This window comes from Mobula hypostoma, chromosome 22 (assembly GCF_963921235.1).
Source record: "Mobula hypostoma chromosome 22, sMobHyp1.1, whole genome shotgun sequence".
Taxonomy (NCBI): Eukaryota; Metazoa; Chordata; class Chondrichthyes; order Myliobatiformes; family Myliobatidae; genus Mobula; species Mobula hypostoma.
The window spans coordinates 13,338,927-13,356,891 of record NC_086118.1 but is presented as its reverse complement, the minus strand read 5'-3'; the positions used below and the strand labels follow the sequence as shown (position 1 = coordinate 13,356,891).

The 17,965-nt window shown below is 44.7% G+C and overlaps 1 pseudogene; it reads left to right on the top strand.

The window, feature by feature from the left end:
* The first annotated feature begins 4,066 nt into the window (after positions 1-4,066).
* LOC134336623 (modulator of apoptosis 1-like) lies at positions 4,067-5,434 on the top strand (annotated as a pseudogene).
* The last annotated feature ends 12,531 nt before the right edge of the window (positions 5,435-17,965 follow it).

Here is a 17,965-nt window from a genome sequence, read left to right as displayed (position 1 = left end):
AGCCTTTATCAATACTCTTCAGACATTGCCTGCCTGGCATCAGCAGTTGCATAACCAGGACTTGCGATATGCACCAGCTGCCCATATGACTATCCACAGCCTACTCCCATGGCTTCACGTGACCCTGCTCGGGGAGCTATACCTTGCCCAAGGGTGAACTGCAGGCAAGCCTTACACCCCCTTTGATAGAGACCCCACCACCTGATAGAACTGGTCAGTTTAATATAAACTGTAAAGGCTGAACATCTGAAATTGGATTCAGCACTGAGTACTGAGTGTTGCAGCGTGCTAGAACGGAAGATGGTGTGTTGTTCTTCAAGGCGATGTTGCACATTGCTGGTGCAATGTAAGAAGCAGAAGAGGTCAGAATGACCTTGGGGTTGAGAATTAAAGTAGCAAGAATGTGAAAGCCCTTGCAGATTGGACGGTGGTATCCAATAAAACAATGACCCTAAGCCTGTTGAGTTTCTTCAGTGTAGAGGTAACCACGTAGAGAAAGCCTTTCACAGCCACTGCTAACGAAGTAGTGTTGAAATATGTTAATAGAAATTCAGCAGTCAATCTCTAGACAATCAACATGATTGATGCAGAGAGATAAGTGTTAGCTAAGACAGTGAAAACTTCAGGCCTTCTTTGAAAACCCTGGTGGGATCCTTTTCTTTCACCTTAGTGAACAGACTGCCTGTGATTTCAGTTCAGCTTTCACCCCTGTCCTAACAAGACATTTATTCTAGAGAAGGAATTACCTTAGGCTATCTGCAAATGTTAGTGCTGATGGAAATCACCGAATGGTTAAGTTCATTCTTCCAAAATGAATCCAGACAGAGATGATATTAGATGCAAATAGAACCAAGCAGTTTAATTCACATATACACAAATACTCAATCTTTTCTAATAACATTGTTATACTTCAATTGCAGGACATTTCAAAATACATCTGCAATGCTATGAAAAATCATGGTAACATTAGACATGGTATTAAACGTAATGGCCCTGCATCACAAATAATAATCTGTACATTACTTGGTTCCATGATTTGCGGTTCAATTCATTGGTGCTAGTTTTGCAGCTAGGGTTGCTATTAGGGTTGCCATTTTCTCTTTAAAACAGAATAAGTTAAGGGGAAATTTACTAAAGGTGCTAAGAAGGTGGGGGAGGGTAGAGAGACTTTTCTGCTAGTGGGAGTCAATAATCAGAAGGCATTGATTTAAAGTATTTGACAAAAATCCAAGGATTAGATGTTTCGACAAGCACTCTTCTCAGCCCCCAATCAACCTGTTTCTTTCTGCTTCTCCAGCCACTCCATCAGTCCATCATCCACACACTCCTCCCACTGGGTCTTCTCCTCCCACCTTCCTCACCTGATTCCATGCTTTATTTTACTACCTGTCAGATTCTATCATTTTCAATCATTTGTTGCCTCTGGCTGTCACCTCTCTGAATCTAGCATGATTTTGACTCTCCCCTCCTCCATCTGCCTTTCGTCCTTCCTCACCAGGATCTTCCTGTCACCTGCTGGCTCTTGCTGCACCACTTACCTTCCTGTACTGGCTATCACCCCTCTACCTTGCAGAAGGGTCTCAACCTGAAATGTGGACTGTCTATTTCCTCCAGAGATGCTGTCTGATTACGTTGATTTCCTCCAGCTTCTTATTTGTTGCAATATATTCCAGCATCTGCAGTCTCTTGTGTTTCCTAAGAGGTAGAGAAATGATTTTACTCAGAAAGGAGTTCTGATCTTGAATGTGCTGGCTGGAGGAGTGAAGAAAGATTTCAAGAGGGATTTCAAATATGATTTGAAGAGGGAAACACTTAGAGGATGTTGGGAAAAAAGAGGAGTGGGTCTTGTTGATGAGCAGAGAGCTTCCTATTTTGCTGCACATAATTTTATAAAATAACACTCCTCAAATGAGCCCTCTTCAAAAATCTGGAGAAAATTCTCCAGAATTTTTGTTGCTGGCATTGATTTTTCACATTTTCAAATGTTAGAGTATTTGTGTCATCATGTGACTTGACTTGAGAGATGTTTAAGATTTGATCTACAGCTTGACAGGGCTTTGCATTGCCCATCAGCGTAATTATGAGATAGATAGCTCAGAAAAGAACCAGAAAGAGTTGCTGCCTGTCTCACTATTGTATAATCACCAAAACATTTGCAAGGTTGAGGATTAATTGGAAGAATTGTTTTGTGCCTCAACCCATCATTGCAATATCTTGAAATATCTCAAGCAGTAGAGAGTGTTTTGAAATGTAACCATTGTTCATTGGGCAAAGGTGGCAGGATTTCTGTACCTGCACTTTGCTGTAGAATGCTTAACGGATAAGCCACCTGCTGAACCAGCTTTAATTAGTTTGCTTGATGAAAAAATGTCAGCCAAAAGACTGGGTAAACTCCCTTTTCCCATCATCCTTCATGATGCAAAGCAACCTGGAAATCTGCCAGATTGTGGAAAGTTTCATACAAAGACAAACCTTTTGTTCATCTTTTGGATTGACATGGCTTAGATTCATGGCTAACATTCATCTTAGAAAGAAATGAGACCAGGGCTGTGATGAGATCTTGAACCAAATGTTCCTAGTGAAAACCAACCTGGGCGTCGGGGAGCAGATTGCTGGAATGCAGCCTCTACTGAATAATTGCCAATATCTTCCATCACTTATTAATGATTGCAAGTAGACCCATGGGGTGATAATTATCCAGATTAGATTGATCTTGCGCTTTCTGTACCTGGGCAATTTTCCATGTTGTTGGGCAGATGCCAGTGTTGTAACTGTAATAACACAGCTTGGCTAGAGGTGCAGATTGTTTTCAAGTGCAGGTCTTCAGTTTTGAAGTCAGAATCATATTGACTTTGCCGTAAGATGTATTCTTTGCTATCTATTAATATCCTGTAGATTGAACTGAATTGGCTGAAGACTGGATTCTGTGATGGAGCAGAAGCTTAGCTGGGAGTTGTCATGGCTCATTCACACAACACTTTCCTAGGTGAACATGCTTTAGAATACTATAGTTTTGACTTTAGCGTTCTGAAACTGGGCTCTGCCATTGTGCTGCTCTCTCATCCAATTAGTAGATCAATTATTCAATTTCAATGCCACTTGATAGCTTTGATAACTTGATAACAATGATAATTTTTTATCTGGTCTGTTAGATGTGGGATTACTTGCTCTGACCACCGTATGCTCTTTTTGCTGCACAGCCCGCATGTGTCCTGTATTGCAGCTTGTTCACATCAATATCTCATGTTTAAGTCCCCTGATGGTGCTCCTGGTATACCTTTCTAATGATGCAGTATTAGTAACAATCCCTCCATTGTACCGAGACCATCTGTTGCAGCCTCTTGGATGCATAAAAGTACTGCATAAGGGTTTGTACGGGGGGTTCTTCTTTGTATATTAAATTTAAAACGGCTTCTTTGTTATGTTAATCTTTTCAACTGCTGCGTATGTGGATTAAAATGGCTTCTATGTTATGTTAAATGCTGAGAAAGTCTCCAGCTAGACATTTGCTTGGGTTAATACAGATAGCGGGGTGCTATTAGCCAATGGGTGTTCATGTTATTAATTCTTGGGTTGATAATGCTGACTCATATGACTGGGAATGAAAGTTTTTGGCGGAGAGTCGGAGGAGAGACGGGGAGGATGATGGACGTGCGAAAGGCTCCGGTCGATCACTCCAGGTGATCCCGAGCCGTGAGTCGACAGGGTCCCGGTGGTCCCGAAGAACTTCCTGAGCTCCAACTTGTGCACGAAGAACTTGAACTTTGATAAGTCTGGCGCCTTTTTTTCCGCATTCCTTCTTTTTCTGTATCGAACTTATATTAATTTCATAGACTTAGTAATATCATAAAGTGTACCTGGTACCTGATGATTGATGTTTGGGATTGATTCAGGCGGCCGTGGTACAGCCACCGACCCAGCTGGAGGCGTCCAGGCAGGCGCCGGGCGGGATTTCCCCCAGATATATACGAGCCAATATAGTGGAGCTTTACATTGTGGGGGCTACCGTCCGGGTTTTTGGATTTTCGGTAAAGCTGTAATAGTCACCGTGTTTAGTAGTGCGAAGATGGATCGAGATAAGATTGTAGTTGGTGTGAATTAGAGGACGTACCGGTGAATCATGCGTGCGTGCCAAGTGGGGTGGATTTCCGCATTTCGGGAGACGTACTAGTGCGAGGGTTGAGTTTGACCAAAGGTATAGGGCAGGTAGAACTGGTAGCTAGAAGGTGTGGGAAAGAAGTGGAATCTATTTGGGTGTTGGTTCGTACGAGTGCTGACGTCATGACTTTGGAACCGCCAGCTACAGTCAGCATCCGGGGGAGGCGGAGCTGTGGGGTCTCCACACCCTCCTGGAGGACGAAAGTGAGGAGACACCAGAGGAGGTGGAGGAGGAGCTAGATGAGACCCCAGGGGAGGTGCCAGTAGCCAGTGGTGGGGGGTCAGAGTGGGAAGGCTTGGCCAGGCCCCGTCCCCCAGCCAGGGGTGAGACCTCCGAGTTAGCGACTGCCATTACCTCCCTGGTGAGAAGGGTCGAGGGGCCCCGCCCGAAGCTGAGAATTTTCTCAGGAGCCACGCCCACCCCGGAAGGGGAGGACGAATATAAGTATGGATTAAGAATACGTCCCAGTTGTTAGAGGCGTGGTCAGGTTTGGATGAGGAAAAGAGACAGCGATTGGTGGAAAGTTAGAGGGGCGGCGCAGCAGATGTAGTCCGCGAGCTGAGGGCGGAACGACCCTCGGCTTCCCTGTCGGTGTGTTTGGACGTTTTGGAGGGAGCACTTGGACTGTCAGGAGATCCCTGGCAACATTTAGCGGAGTTTCAAAACATGGGGCAGGGAAGAGGGGAAAAGCTCTCAGAATACATTTTCCAGCTGGAAAGAAGGCTTACTGGGTTGTGGCGCCGAGGGGTAGTGAAGGTGGACGAAGTGGCGAGGTTGAGGATGAGTCAGATATTTAATGGTTCCCTGGAGGAGGACAGGGTGGCTTGGAGTATTCAGCAGTCATATAAGAGGAGCCCCCCTCCATCATTCGGGCAGCTGATTAGAGAGGTGCGGGAAGAGGAAAGTGCTTTGGGCCGGAAAAGGGGCTCGGACCACCGCGGACGGTCCTCAGCGGTTCAGGAGGTGGTGGCTGGTTTGAGAACAGTGAAATCCAAGGGGTCCTATGGGGGGAGGGACCCCCCCCCTTGAGGGGATGGACAGGGGGAGTGCCCCCTTCGGGTTCGGCCCGCACTGTGGGTTGGGAGTGGGGGTTGTCCCGGAACGAGAGGGGCGGCGGGTAGCGTGTGCTATAACTGTGGGAGAGAGGGGCATTTCCGGCGGGAATGTGAGTGGCCGGGGGTGTGCTACAGCTGTGGGGAAGCGGGTCACTTTCAGAGGGATTGTGAGAGACAAGATGCCCCGCAGAGGAAAAGCCCCCGGGCAACTAAGAAGTGAGAGGTATCAGGAAACTTAGGAGAGGCTCAGTGAGGGAACGGACTGGAGTCTCAGGAGGAACATTTTCCCAGAAATCAGCCATGGAACCCCCGAAAGCACTAGCCCTTATTCCGGATGGACTGGTGGGACCCTGTTCCAGCGTATCCCTACAGATAGAGGGAATCTTTGCAAGAGCCATCCTTGACCAGGTTCGCAGGCTACCTTACTGTACCGGTCGTTCTACAACAAATATCTGAAGCATTTGCCAGTAACCCCGTTTAATGCACTGGAGATTTGGGGTATAAGTGATGGTGATTACCCGTACGATGGGTAATTGTCAGTGAGATTGGAATTCTCGGAGGGTGATGTGGGAATGTCGGAAGCCCTTGAGACGTTGGTGTTGGTTTGTCTGGACCCGGTGGAAACCGGTGGCGCTGCCCTGTTAGTGGGGACTAACTCCCCTCTGGTGCGACGGCTCCTGGGATCCTGTAAGGAGAAGGTGGGGCAAACTTTCTGGAGACTCTTTCGGTGCACCCAGTGTTTCAAGCGGTGTTCGAGGAAGTGGGTGACCCCCAGGGGCTGGATCCTGAGTGCAAATGAGTGACGGTGTGGCATACTCAGGCAAGGCCTAAGGTGATACGGCCAGGGAAGGCGGCATTAGTGATGGGGACCCCCAGATTCTCCGGAGTACCAGCGGGTGAGGCCCTACTAATAGACACCCCAGAAGACCTTGAAGGGGAGTCCTGGTTCCCGGCTTAGGCACTGGTGTGACCTGAATTGCAGAGGTCCTCGGTTGAACAGGCACGCCGGATGGGGGTGATTGTAAGGAACACAATGGAGAGGGAGATCACCTTTAAGCGCGGGATGCCTCTCGCGCACTTGTTCCCGGTTATGGTGACGTCTAGCGCCCCCGTGAGGCCCACTGGAGGAAAACGACTGGAGAACAGGGGGCGACTGACCGAGGAGGCCTTTAATTTTAAAGACTCCCCTGGAGTATAAGAGCAGGCTGGTGGAGAAGATGCTGAAGTTACGGGATGTCTTTTCTCAGGGCGAGTTTGATGTGGGATGTTCCAAGAGCACTCGGGACACTATCCGGGTGACAAATGACACCCCGTTTAAGGAGAGGTCGCGGCGGTTGGCCCCAGCAGATGTGGAAGATGTGTGGCAGCACTTGCGGCAGTTGAAAGATGCAGGGATTATCGCGGAGTCCCGAAGCCCCTATGCGTCCCCCATAGTGGTGGCAAGGAAGAAAAATGGGAAGGTACGCATGTGCGTGGACTATAGGACCCTGAACCGGCGCACTGTTCCCGACCAATATATGGTCCCGAGGGTGGAAGACACATTGGCCTGTTTGAGTGGTGCGCAGTGGTTCAGCGTATTGGATTTGCGGAGTGGGTATTACCAGATTCCGATGAGTGAGAGCGATAAAGAGAAGACGGCCTTTATCTGCCCCCTGGGATTTTTCTAGTTTGAACGAATGCCCCAAGGCATCTCGGGGGCCCCAGCCACCTTCCAGCGGCTCATGGAGCGGATAGTGGGGGAAATGAACCTGCTGGAGGTATCAGTGTACCTGGACGACCTGATAGTGTTTGGATCTACGTTGGAGGAACATGAGGAGCGGCTGCTGAAGGTGCTGAGTCGGCTGAAGGAGGAAGGGTTAAAACTTTCCCTGGACAAATGTCAGTTCTGTAAGACGTCGGTCAGCTATGTCGGGCACATAATCTCGTGAAATGGAACGGCCACTGATCCAGCTAAGATAGCTGCAGTGACCACCTGGCCGAGACCCCAGAAGGTGAGTGCCCTGTGCTTATTTTTGGGGTTCTGTGGGTATTACCGGCGATGCGTGGAAGGATATGCAAAAAAGAGTCACCCATTGAACCAGCTGTTGTGTGGTTATCCACCTGTCGGGAAGAAAAGGAAGGGAGACCGAGGGCCAGAGGTAGGAGGATACTTGAACCTGGCGGAGCCTCTTGGATCGCGGTGGGATGCTCAATGTGAGGAGGTATTCCAATCTCTAAAAAGGGCGCTGACACAGGCCCCGGTGTTGGCTTTTGTTGATCCCCAGAAGCTGTATGTGCTACACACTGATGCCAGTCATGAGGGTCTGGGGGCTGTCCTGTACCAGGAGCAGGGCAACGGATTGAGGCCTGTGGTGTTTGTCAGCCGAAGCTTGTCACCATCTGAGAGAAACTATCTCACGCACAAGTTGGAGTTCTTGGCGTTGAAATGGGCAGTGGTGGACAAGTGGAGCGACTATCTATTTGGGGCCAAGATTGAGGTGAGAACTGACAAAAACCCTCTCACTTATATCCTGACCTCGGCAAAGTTGGACGCTACTGGGCACCTTTCGCGGCCTTGTCTGTCTATGAGTTCAGCCTGAAGTACCGGCGCGGGAAGAAGATGTTCCTGGCCCTTCCCCCACTGAGTTGGGGAGAGGAGGGAGGGTGTTGTGGAGTCACCTGTAATACAGCTGGAATTGGGGGAAAAGAGGGTGGAACCAGAACCCGAGGCAGAGGGCTCACAGGTGCCGAGGGGTCCCCGTGAGGGTGAGGGTGAGGGTGAGGGTCCGACAGGTAGGCCCGGGGTGTCATCTGGGATGTCTGAACCGGAAGAGCCAGCAGAGGAAGTACAGAGGTCTCAGAAGAGTAGGCACCCCCCCGCCCCTCCCCCCGGAATGGTTGGTTTATACAGCGCTGGCAGAACAGGATGGGAGGGTGTGATCTCTACTGCCCTGGGAAGTTATGTCACTGCTTTATGCACCTGGGTTGGGTTTTGTGTTTTGCAAGGAGCAATGGTGAACCCTGTTAATGTCATGAGGGCATGACTTTTATTTGGTGGGGGGAGAGTGTACGGGGTCTCTTCTTTGTATGTTAAATTTAAAATGGCTTCTTTGTTACGTTAATCTTTTAAACTGCTGCGTATGTGGATTAAAATGGCTTCTATGTTATGTTAAATGCTGAGAAAGTCTCCAGCTAGACATTTGCTTGGGTTAATACAGATAGCGGGGTGCTATTAGCCAATGGGTGTTCATGTTATTAATTCTTGGGTTGATAATACTGTCTCATATGACTGGGAACGAAGGTTTTTGGCGGAGAGTCAGATGAGAGACGGGGAGGACGACAGACGTGCGAAAGGCTCCGGTCGATCACTCCAGGTGGGGCCGAGCCGTGAGTCGACAGGGTTCCGGTGGTCCCGAAGAACTTCCTGAGCTCCAACTTGTGCACGAAGAACTTGAACTTTGATAAATCTGGCGCCTTTTTTTCCGCATTCCTTCTTTTTCTGTATCGAACTTATATTAATTTCATAGACTGAGTAATATCTATATAGTGTGTTTGGTAAAACGTACTGTGTGTGCTGGCTGATGATTGATGTTTGGGATTGATTCAGGCGGCCGTGGTACAGCAACCGATCCAGTGGGAGGCGTCCAGACGGGAGCCGGGCGGGATTTCCCCCAGATATATATGAGCCAATATAGCGGAGCTTTACAGGTTCTTGGACAATGAAGGTAAAATTATGGTCACAATCGTGGAACTTCATTGCAAGTCGAGTTTACTGTCAAGTGTACAAGTAGGTGAGGTACAATATAATGAAAAACTTGGTTACAGTGACATCACAGGCACATACACACAGACTATAAACTATACACAAATTATGCATAATATTATACTTCACGGTAGAAAAAAAGACTATGCAAAAGCAAGACCATGGTGTAAAAAATTCAAAGTCAAGTCCATCGTAGTGCAAGAGGTGATCTACTGAGTTCTAGTGCTGAGTTAGGGTTAGGACTGTGCAGATAGGTTCAAGAATCTGATGGTTTTAGGAAGACAACATTAATGCTCTATGTGAAGTGTCACAAGACAGTATATTGGCTTTGCTGAATAAGAAAAGTGAAACCTGTTTGAGGCCCTGTCATAGTGCATAAAATTGAGGTGGATAAAACTATCCAAAAGTATGATTCTAGAACATCAGAAGATCCTAACAAACAGTGTCCTTTACTTTGGAACCTACTCCCCCTCTAGAAGTGTGAAGGTTTCAGGAAGAAACCGCTAGAATAATGAAAGACCTTCCTCAAAGAGCACCATATGTCTCTGCTGCTGTCCTTCAACCCGCCACCGGGCGAGGGACTGAAAGGCTATCATCCCGTGGTCTGAATGCGACAGTGACAAACACATTGCAGCTCTTCATTTTGGCCCACCTCCCAGGTCTGTGAAGAACAACACAAGTACCTCCTTACAGCATGGCAGGGAGGGAGATGAATCCCTTTCCTCTCTAGATGCCACCCCTTCCAGTACTGAGGTCTGGGGGGAAAAAGTCCGCCAGTAAGTCATGTTCAAAGATCTGCCTTGTCAATGTTTGCCCTGAAGGCCACTATGAGAAGAGGATGAAATATTTGTTGTCTTGGATGATCAGAGCAACATCTACAGTTAAATAATCTTTTTTTTAACATCTTCAACATAACTGATGACACCTCACCTTTCACACTTAAGACATGAGCAGTTCTGTCATAGACGAGTGTAGAGCAAAAGGCTTCATTGTCGAATCTGTAGGTGAAAAGACTCTCATTTAGCTCCCCCCACACTCCGGACAACTGGGAGGAAATCCACACACCAGAAGCAGCGACTCACCACCTTCAACTCAAGTCCTTAGTAACAAGATACTGTTGATCGACCTTGACCTCGCAAGAAGGAGGTTTAACAAGCATCGCAGTGAGCATTGGTGAATCCGTCTTTGTCCATTCAAAGGATTCTATGCTGAGGGTAGCCAGAACAAACCAAACCTGAAACTCTGGCCTTCTAGCACAATGGGGAATTGAGAGGGTTCTGATACGGACGGACTAGAAGGGCTGAGATAGCCTATTTCGGTGCTGTAATTATTATACCCTGCCCAGGAAAATGTTGTATTCAGTTTCCTCCATCCTGTGTCTCTTGAAAGTGGCTCCTGAGAGTTCTTCCAATAATGGACTTACATGAATTGAGCATAGTTCCAGGTTAGAGTGCAAGCTCTGCCACTCTGCCAAATGTACTGAGGCAACCCACTATGTTTCTTCAGAGTTACCTCTGCTAGATGATCAGAAAGTCATAATCATGGACAAATTGACATGTTGGAATATTCAAAGGAATGAGCAGGTTACTGAGCTCAACAACAGTGATGATGAGAGGAGCATCCCGATCAAGTCACCAACATCCCGAGAGAAAATCTCTATTCAAGCTGTTATGGAATGATACAGGGGTTACCAAAAAGCAGAATATAAGTCAAGGCAAGAGGGCGAAGACAAGGAGAGTAAAGCAGGAACTTCTAAACCAACAGCCAAACAATGGAGTTATGGAGGAGTAGAGAAGGTGACCTCCAGCACTCAGCAGCCAGAGCCAAGGAGGGAGACATGCCAACTTGGCAGTGGACAGATCTAACCCAACAAGGCCTGATGAAGAACCTGAGAGACAAGTTTCAAAGTTTGACTTCTGCCAGCTAAGCTTAATCTGGCTTCCCTCTCAGATGCTGATTGCCAGTTACGAATCAAACCATTGCACTGAGGAAAAAATGGATGGCCTTTCTTTCTTGAGGGTGATAGATAACGGGTTCCATTTTCTTTCTAAGTAATTCCATGACAGTTCTTGAGCATGTGTGTAAGTGAAGGAGCAGCTAGGTGGCATAGCTCCCTTCTGTAGTCTCTGTCAGCTACTCCCAGATAAACAAACAATTGTGGGCAAGCAGTGGCTTTCCTTAACTTACACGCATACTCAAGAAATGCCATGAAATGACTTAGGATGAAAATGTACAACCTAAACGGAAAAATTGACTGTCGGAAAATGATTGAGACGTGAACTCTCGTTACAAATCTGTAAAAATGAAGACAATATTTTAAATCTGTAGAGATTCTAGATTTGTTTTGGGTTCTCTGTTGTATATTTGATATGATTAAATATGCTTAGTTCGAAGTTTGGATTAGTGATCCCTCTTGAAGGACAGAATTTTGCTCCTGTATTTTGAATCCAGTTGATGGTCTTATTATTTTTTAGCATTTGACTGTGCTATTCAATTGATCAGGAGCAGTGACTCTAACATGTTTTATGTTTTGTTTGTGAAAGTCATGGGTTCAATTGGAGACGTCTTTTACAGATACCAGGTGGGGAGTGTTATGTCTCTCCTCATTTGGATTATTATTTTACTTCTAGCTACTAGATCTCATTGCTTAATTGTAAGTTCACAGCTGTTCATTATCGCGTTGTTAAGCAATTAGCTTTCATCATCAAGTCAGCCATTATATAATTGTTTGAATATTCATTCATTCATTAGAAGCACTTGTTAGAAGTTGAAGGAATTTCAACAAATATTTGAATGTGCCTTTTGTTATAATTCTGAGATTTTTTTTACACCAGATCCTTGTGTACTGTAACGTGTTGGTGAATAATAAAACTGCCTTCAGCTACTGCTATGTCAGTACTGGAGTTATCTATCTGTCTATCTTAAAAAAAAATGGGGAAAACTCTTGAGCGGGGGCAGAATAGTTATAATAAGATAAGGAATGCCTACCGTTCCATGCCCAGATCGCATTTCGGGAGATCAGATCACGTGTCTGTCTTTCTCCTACCAAAGTACAGCCAAAGGGTAAAGAGCAAAACTCCAGAGATTAGGACAACAAACAGGTGGTCATGGGAGACAGAGGAGCAACTACAGGATTGATTTGAGTCAGTGGACTGGGCTATGTTCAAGGTCTCATTTGCTGATCTGAATGAATACACCGTGGTTGTCACGGACTTTATAAAAACAGTTGTAGAAAAGTGTGCCCCACAAAATCATTCAGAGTCTTCGCCAACCAGAAACCATGGATGAACTGTGAGATCCACAATCTGCTGAGGGCCTGATCAGAGGCATTCAAGTCTGGTGATCAAGAAGGTTACAAAAGGTCCAGGGACAATCTCCGGAAAGACACCACATGGGTGAAGTGGCAATTCGAGACTAAACATGATCAATGAAGGATACTCGACAGTTGTGGCAGGGCTTCAATTCTATCACCCTTGTAAAGTAAAATCAGGTGGCATAGGTGACAAAAGGACTCAGTTTCCAGATTACTTCAATGCCTTTTGTGCTCACTTTGACCTCCAAGACATGGAGGACCCATCATAAACTCCCATAACCCCTGACGAAAGGATCCAGCCCAGAAGTATGGAAAGCCTACAAAAAGTAGTGGATGCAGTTCAGTCCATCTTGGGTAAAGCCCTCTCTATGGTTGACGATATCTACAAGGAGCTATTATCAAGGACCCCCACCACTCAGGCCATGCTCTCTCCTCGCTGCTGCCATCAGGAAGGAGGTACAGGAGCATCAAAACACATTAACCACCAGTTATTACCCCTCAACCATCGGGCTCTTGAACCAAAGGGGATAATTTCACTCAACCGCCCTCTCCCCGACATGGAATTATTCCTATTTTCTATGGATATACTTTAAAGAACTTTTTATTTTATGTTCTCAATATTTTTGCTTATTTATGTATCATTATTATTTTGTTTGTAATTTTTATCTTTGTATTTGCACAGTTGTCTTTGCACATTGGTTGTTCGTCCATCTTATATGCGGTTTTTCATCGGTTCTCGGGTGTTTCTTTTTATTAACTGTGAACGCCCACTAGGTACAGGATCTCAGGGTAGCATATATGTAAATTGATTATAAATTTACTTTGAACTTTGAACTAAGGTCTGGATAGTATGGTACTCCACAATAGTAATGTCTTTGAACATCAAGGGTAGATGATTCTCTCTTGTTGGAGATGGCCATTGCCTGAAACTTTGTGGTATGGATGCATTTTGCTGCATATGCCTGACTGATGGTTAAGTTGTGTTGCATCTGGTCAAGGGGTGCTTCATTTACTGAGGAGTTGTGAAGTTAGTTCAATCATGTGGTTATACTTTTTTTGTGTCATTATCCAACCACTGAATAGATTTCAATTTCTTAAATTCATTTCCAGGTTACTACAATGAGAAATATATTTATGAAAAATGATATAAATACAAATAAAATGTGTCTCATGTAACACTATACACTTTGTCATTTGTTGCACTTGAATGGCTCTAAACAGGTTCCTGAAATAGACACTCCTTCCTCAGCTCTGCAAAGGGAAGAAATTAAGAAATGGATTATAAAAAGGTTGGCGATATGCTCAAAGTTCCTTTTGAATAATTGTGACATAAGACCAGAAGGCACAGGAGAATTATCAGGCCATTTTTCCATCAAGTCTCTTCAGCCATTCAATCATAGCTGATGTTCTGGCCCTTGGCCACTGAAAAGTAACATTAGGGATGGTGTTGCGAACCCACAAGGCCATATGTTGGAAGCACACACATGCCCTGCATCAATGGTGAACAGACTGTGCCACATTACAATCTACCTACTCATCCACACTGCCAACCCCATTCTGCTCAATCTATGTAAGAGCCTGTAGTTCCGCCATTGGCCTCAGAACCAATAGAATTAGAATGGAAACAAATCTACCTCCACCCCAAAGAACTGCTGAAGAAGTTGAAGAACAAAAGTGAAGAATTTGAATGTGGCCATGAAATCATGCAAAGGGCTATGAGAAATCAGTTTACATAAAGCTTTTTTTAAAAGAGCTGTGACGGAAATTATATGTGACATCATTTTTTTTTATCAGATCCTGGCTTCTACAATATTACTTGTGTCCTAGCAATGATCTATACCAGGGGTCAGCAACCTATGGCCTGTGGGCCAAATCTGGCCCGCGAAGGTATTTTGACTGTCCTGCGAGCAAATATTGGGATACTGTGCTTATCCGGCCCGCGAGCAATTTTTCCTTATTCTGAGTGTTTCACGCGACCACACTAATGGACATGCATGGCGTCTTATTACACTGGCTCCAGGTTCTGTTTTGTTCCAAACCAAACACTGGTATATACGAATGACAGGAAGGCAGACTACCTTATTAATATGTATTAAATACTCTCTGTGCACGCTCAGGTTTTCAGATGGGATCGTTCAAATGTGTAAACAGAAACAGCGTCACTGTGTTTTAACAAGAAATCCACGCTAGATATCCAGATATTTACATGTGCTACGATACTTGTTGAATAACTCGCATTTCGAAATAAAATCAAAGAAAAAAATTCCAATGGCAATGAATGCAAAACGCAGGAAGGTAGACGCTGAGTGCTGAAATTTCCAAGACACTTGGACACTAGATTACTTCTTCATCAAGCAAGCTGGGAAACCAGTTTGTCTCATTTGCCTAGAAAATGAGACAAAGATCCAAGAATTGAGAAAAGAGTTTTCATCTCGTTTTACTGATTTTCGCTTGCATGCAAATGAATTCGCGCTGTTTGCTACTCCATTTGATGTGGAAGTGGACACTGCATCAGAAATTTTTCAAATGGAATTGATTGAGATGCAGTGTGACGACATATTGAGATCGAAATTTCATTCTGAAGATGTGTCAATGCTTGACTTCTATAGAAAACATATTCAACCAAGTGGGAAGTATCCTAACTTAGTGGACCATGCATAAGAGATGGCATCATTGTTTGGCAGCACTTATCTGTGTGAGCAACTATTTTCAAAATTGAAGCACACCATGAACTATTTGAAAACAAGATTGACTGATGCCCATCTGGATAATGTCTTGCTCTTGGCATCAACAAGTCTCAATATTGAGAAGCTTTCAAGCAGCAAACAGCATCAGGTTTCACATCGACTTATCAACTGTTTACATTAAAATGTTCTTTTTTATTATACTTACTTTACTACCATTCAATGCATCATGTTCATACGCTTTATATTTAAAGATTCTTTGTGTCCTTTTAATAGATTGAAAAGATGCCTTGATTGAAATAAATTGCAACTAAACTGAGTTCTTTGATTACTAATTGGCATCCTTCGTTAAGCACGAATGATTTTCTAGCATGTGTTATTCATTAATTTGAGGCAAAACATAACTAGATATATTTAAACGGATAATTCCCATATTTCAAGTTTTTTATGGCATTTATCTGGCCCACCGTCCGCTCATTAATATGCGATCCGGCCCACTGAGGCAAAAAGGTTGTCGACCCTTGATCTATACTCATAATTAAACTGAAAATTGATTGGAATTATTTAAAGCATGCTTTGATCACTGCATATTTTTATTTATTGAGACACAGCCTGGAATAGGCCCTTCCATCCCTTTGAGCTGGCCACCCAGCAACCCCCGATTTAGCCTTAGCCTAATCAGAGACATTTTACAATGATCAATCAATCTACTAACCAGAATGTCTTTGGACTGTGGGAGAACGCAGAGCACCTGGATAACAGCTATGCATTCCATGGGAGGATGTACAAGCTCCTTACAGATAACGTCAGAATTGAACTCTGAACTACAACACCCCGAGCTGTGATATGCCGTGCTAACTACGATGCTACCGTGGCTCCTTTCACCTATAATATGAGCGTCCTGGTGTGTGTTGGCAATATCAGAATCTATGTGCAGTGGAAAGGCAGACTCTGGTGAAGAGACATTTGTTCATAAAAATTCCAACAGAACATTGGTGTCTCAGCTGAGTGACACCACGAGAAGTAATATTCTCAAAACTAGGACCCCAAGATTAGTGCTAATCGGTCATCTGCTTCAATAATAAAAGTAACATGGAATCCCTGAGCCTATCAAAATAAACTTAACAAGCTTAAACAGAAAGCATTATAAAGAATGGTTTGCTTGAGCAATACACAAGGATGTCTAAATGAGTAATGACTCTCATTAAACATCAATTAACCAATCCAAGTGTTCTAAAAACTTCAGAGCCCAATCATCTCCAGTGCCCACACAGGTACGAAGAGCTCAGTACAATGGGTTTGTCTTTCAGTATGGTATTTTGTTAGTTAGTTTTGCATAATTGATCTGATTAGAAGTTTGAAGTTTCCCTTACACTGCCCTCTTGATTTAACATTTTGAGACTAGATTTTTCCTATACGTTTTGTTTGGCAAAGAAAACTCATAAGAGCCATTTTATTTTCCCCTGGTTTTTACTGTGCTTGAAAGGATGCAGAGAAGATTTACAGGTGATTGATGAAGGTTACAAGGAATGTGATAACAACAGACTGACTAGACTGAGATAGCTTTTGTTTCAGAATAAAGGAGACTGAGAGAAAATTTATTTGAAATGTACAAAAATATGACACATCTAGATTGGATGAACAGGAACAGGATGGACCTATTTTCATTGTCAGGGGAACCAATAACAAAGGGGCAGAAGACTTAAATTAAACGGCAGAAAGATTGAAAGTGAGCCAGGGAACCAAAATTTGCACAGAGTTCTGGTGAAGAAGGAAAAGTATAACACAAGTATACTCAGACAAATATACATGTGCACTTATGCAAACACATTTACAAACACAAATGCACACACATTTGTTCTTCTACCCATATGCTTTGTAAGCCTCTAAACTTCCTCCTATTCCTCGAACTGCTATTAACATTCTACCAATCCCATTTTATATACTGAGTTCAAATCTGCAAATATGAGTTAATGATGTGACAAAAGACCAAGTTATCAGAAGATTGATGCCGATGAGAGAGATAAGAGAGACAATGGGGGAAACATTCAGAAATGTTAATGGGAGACGAGAGAGATTAACGAAAAGAGACACAGTTCCGAGTATTGTCAGATCGGTTGCTTTGAACCTGAACTGTTTGAAGTTTGACGGACAGGCGATACCCCAGCACGGGGATAAAAGGAAAAGGTTCGCTAAGGCAGGGGACACACCACGATATCACGAGGTAACGAGACCCTGGAAGTGCGGTGAGCCCCCCCCCCCCACAAGTTGGTGGGAGTTTTGGAGGTCTGATCGCTGGACCGACCATAGACGCACAGGGTGAGAAGGTACGATCGGCGGGAACCTGGTGTGTGTGTCCGCCCTTGCCTGGGTGCCGGGTTCACCGCGGAATCTGGTGTGTGCGTCTGCCCTTGCCTGGGTGCCGGGTTCACCGCAGAAGAACGATTGTATCAGGAACGGAGGGGTCACAGTCGGTGACCTCAGAAGACATTACAAAGGGTTCGCCCGAAAGCTAACTGCGAGGAATATCAAAGGTCTGTTTGAATCCGATTTGAATATCATCATTCGCTCTCTTTCTCTCTCTCCAATGGCACAACAGCGATTACTGCGAACTGTATTCAGCTGAACTGAACTCTGCGTCACTTGAGACTGATCATTTTACCCCTAGACTGCGATAGAGCTTGATTGATTCCTATTATCCTAGTTCTGTGTACATGCGTGTTTTATCATTGCTAACCTGTTGCATTTATACTCTTACTATTAGAATACTGTGTTACTTATTTCTTTAATAAAAACTTTCTTAGTTCCAGTAATCCAGACTCCAACTAAGTGGTCCATTTCTGCTGGTTTGGCAACCCAGTTACGGGGTACGTAACAATGAAAAGGCTACTTCTTCTCCTCCATTTTGACTGAGATAGCAAGCGAAACGTCATCCAGATGGTAAGTGTGTCCCCATTTACCAGTCTGGATTCCCAATATCATCTCTGCAGACTCCAGCAGGGAATCCAGCAA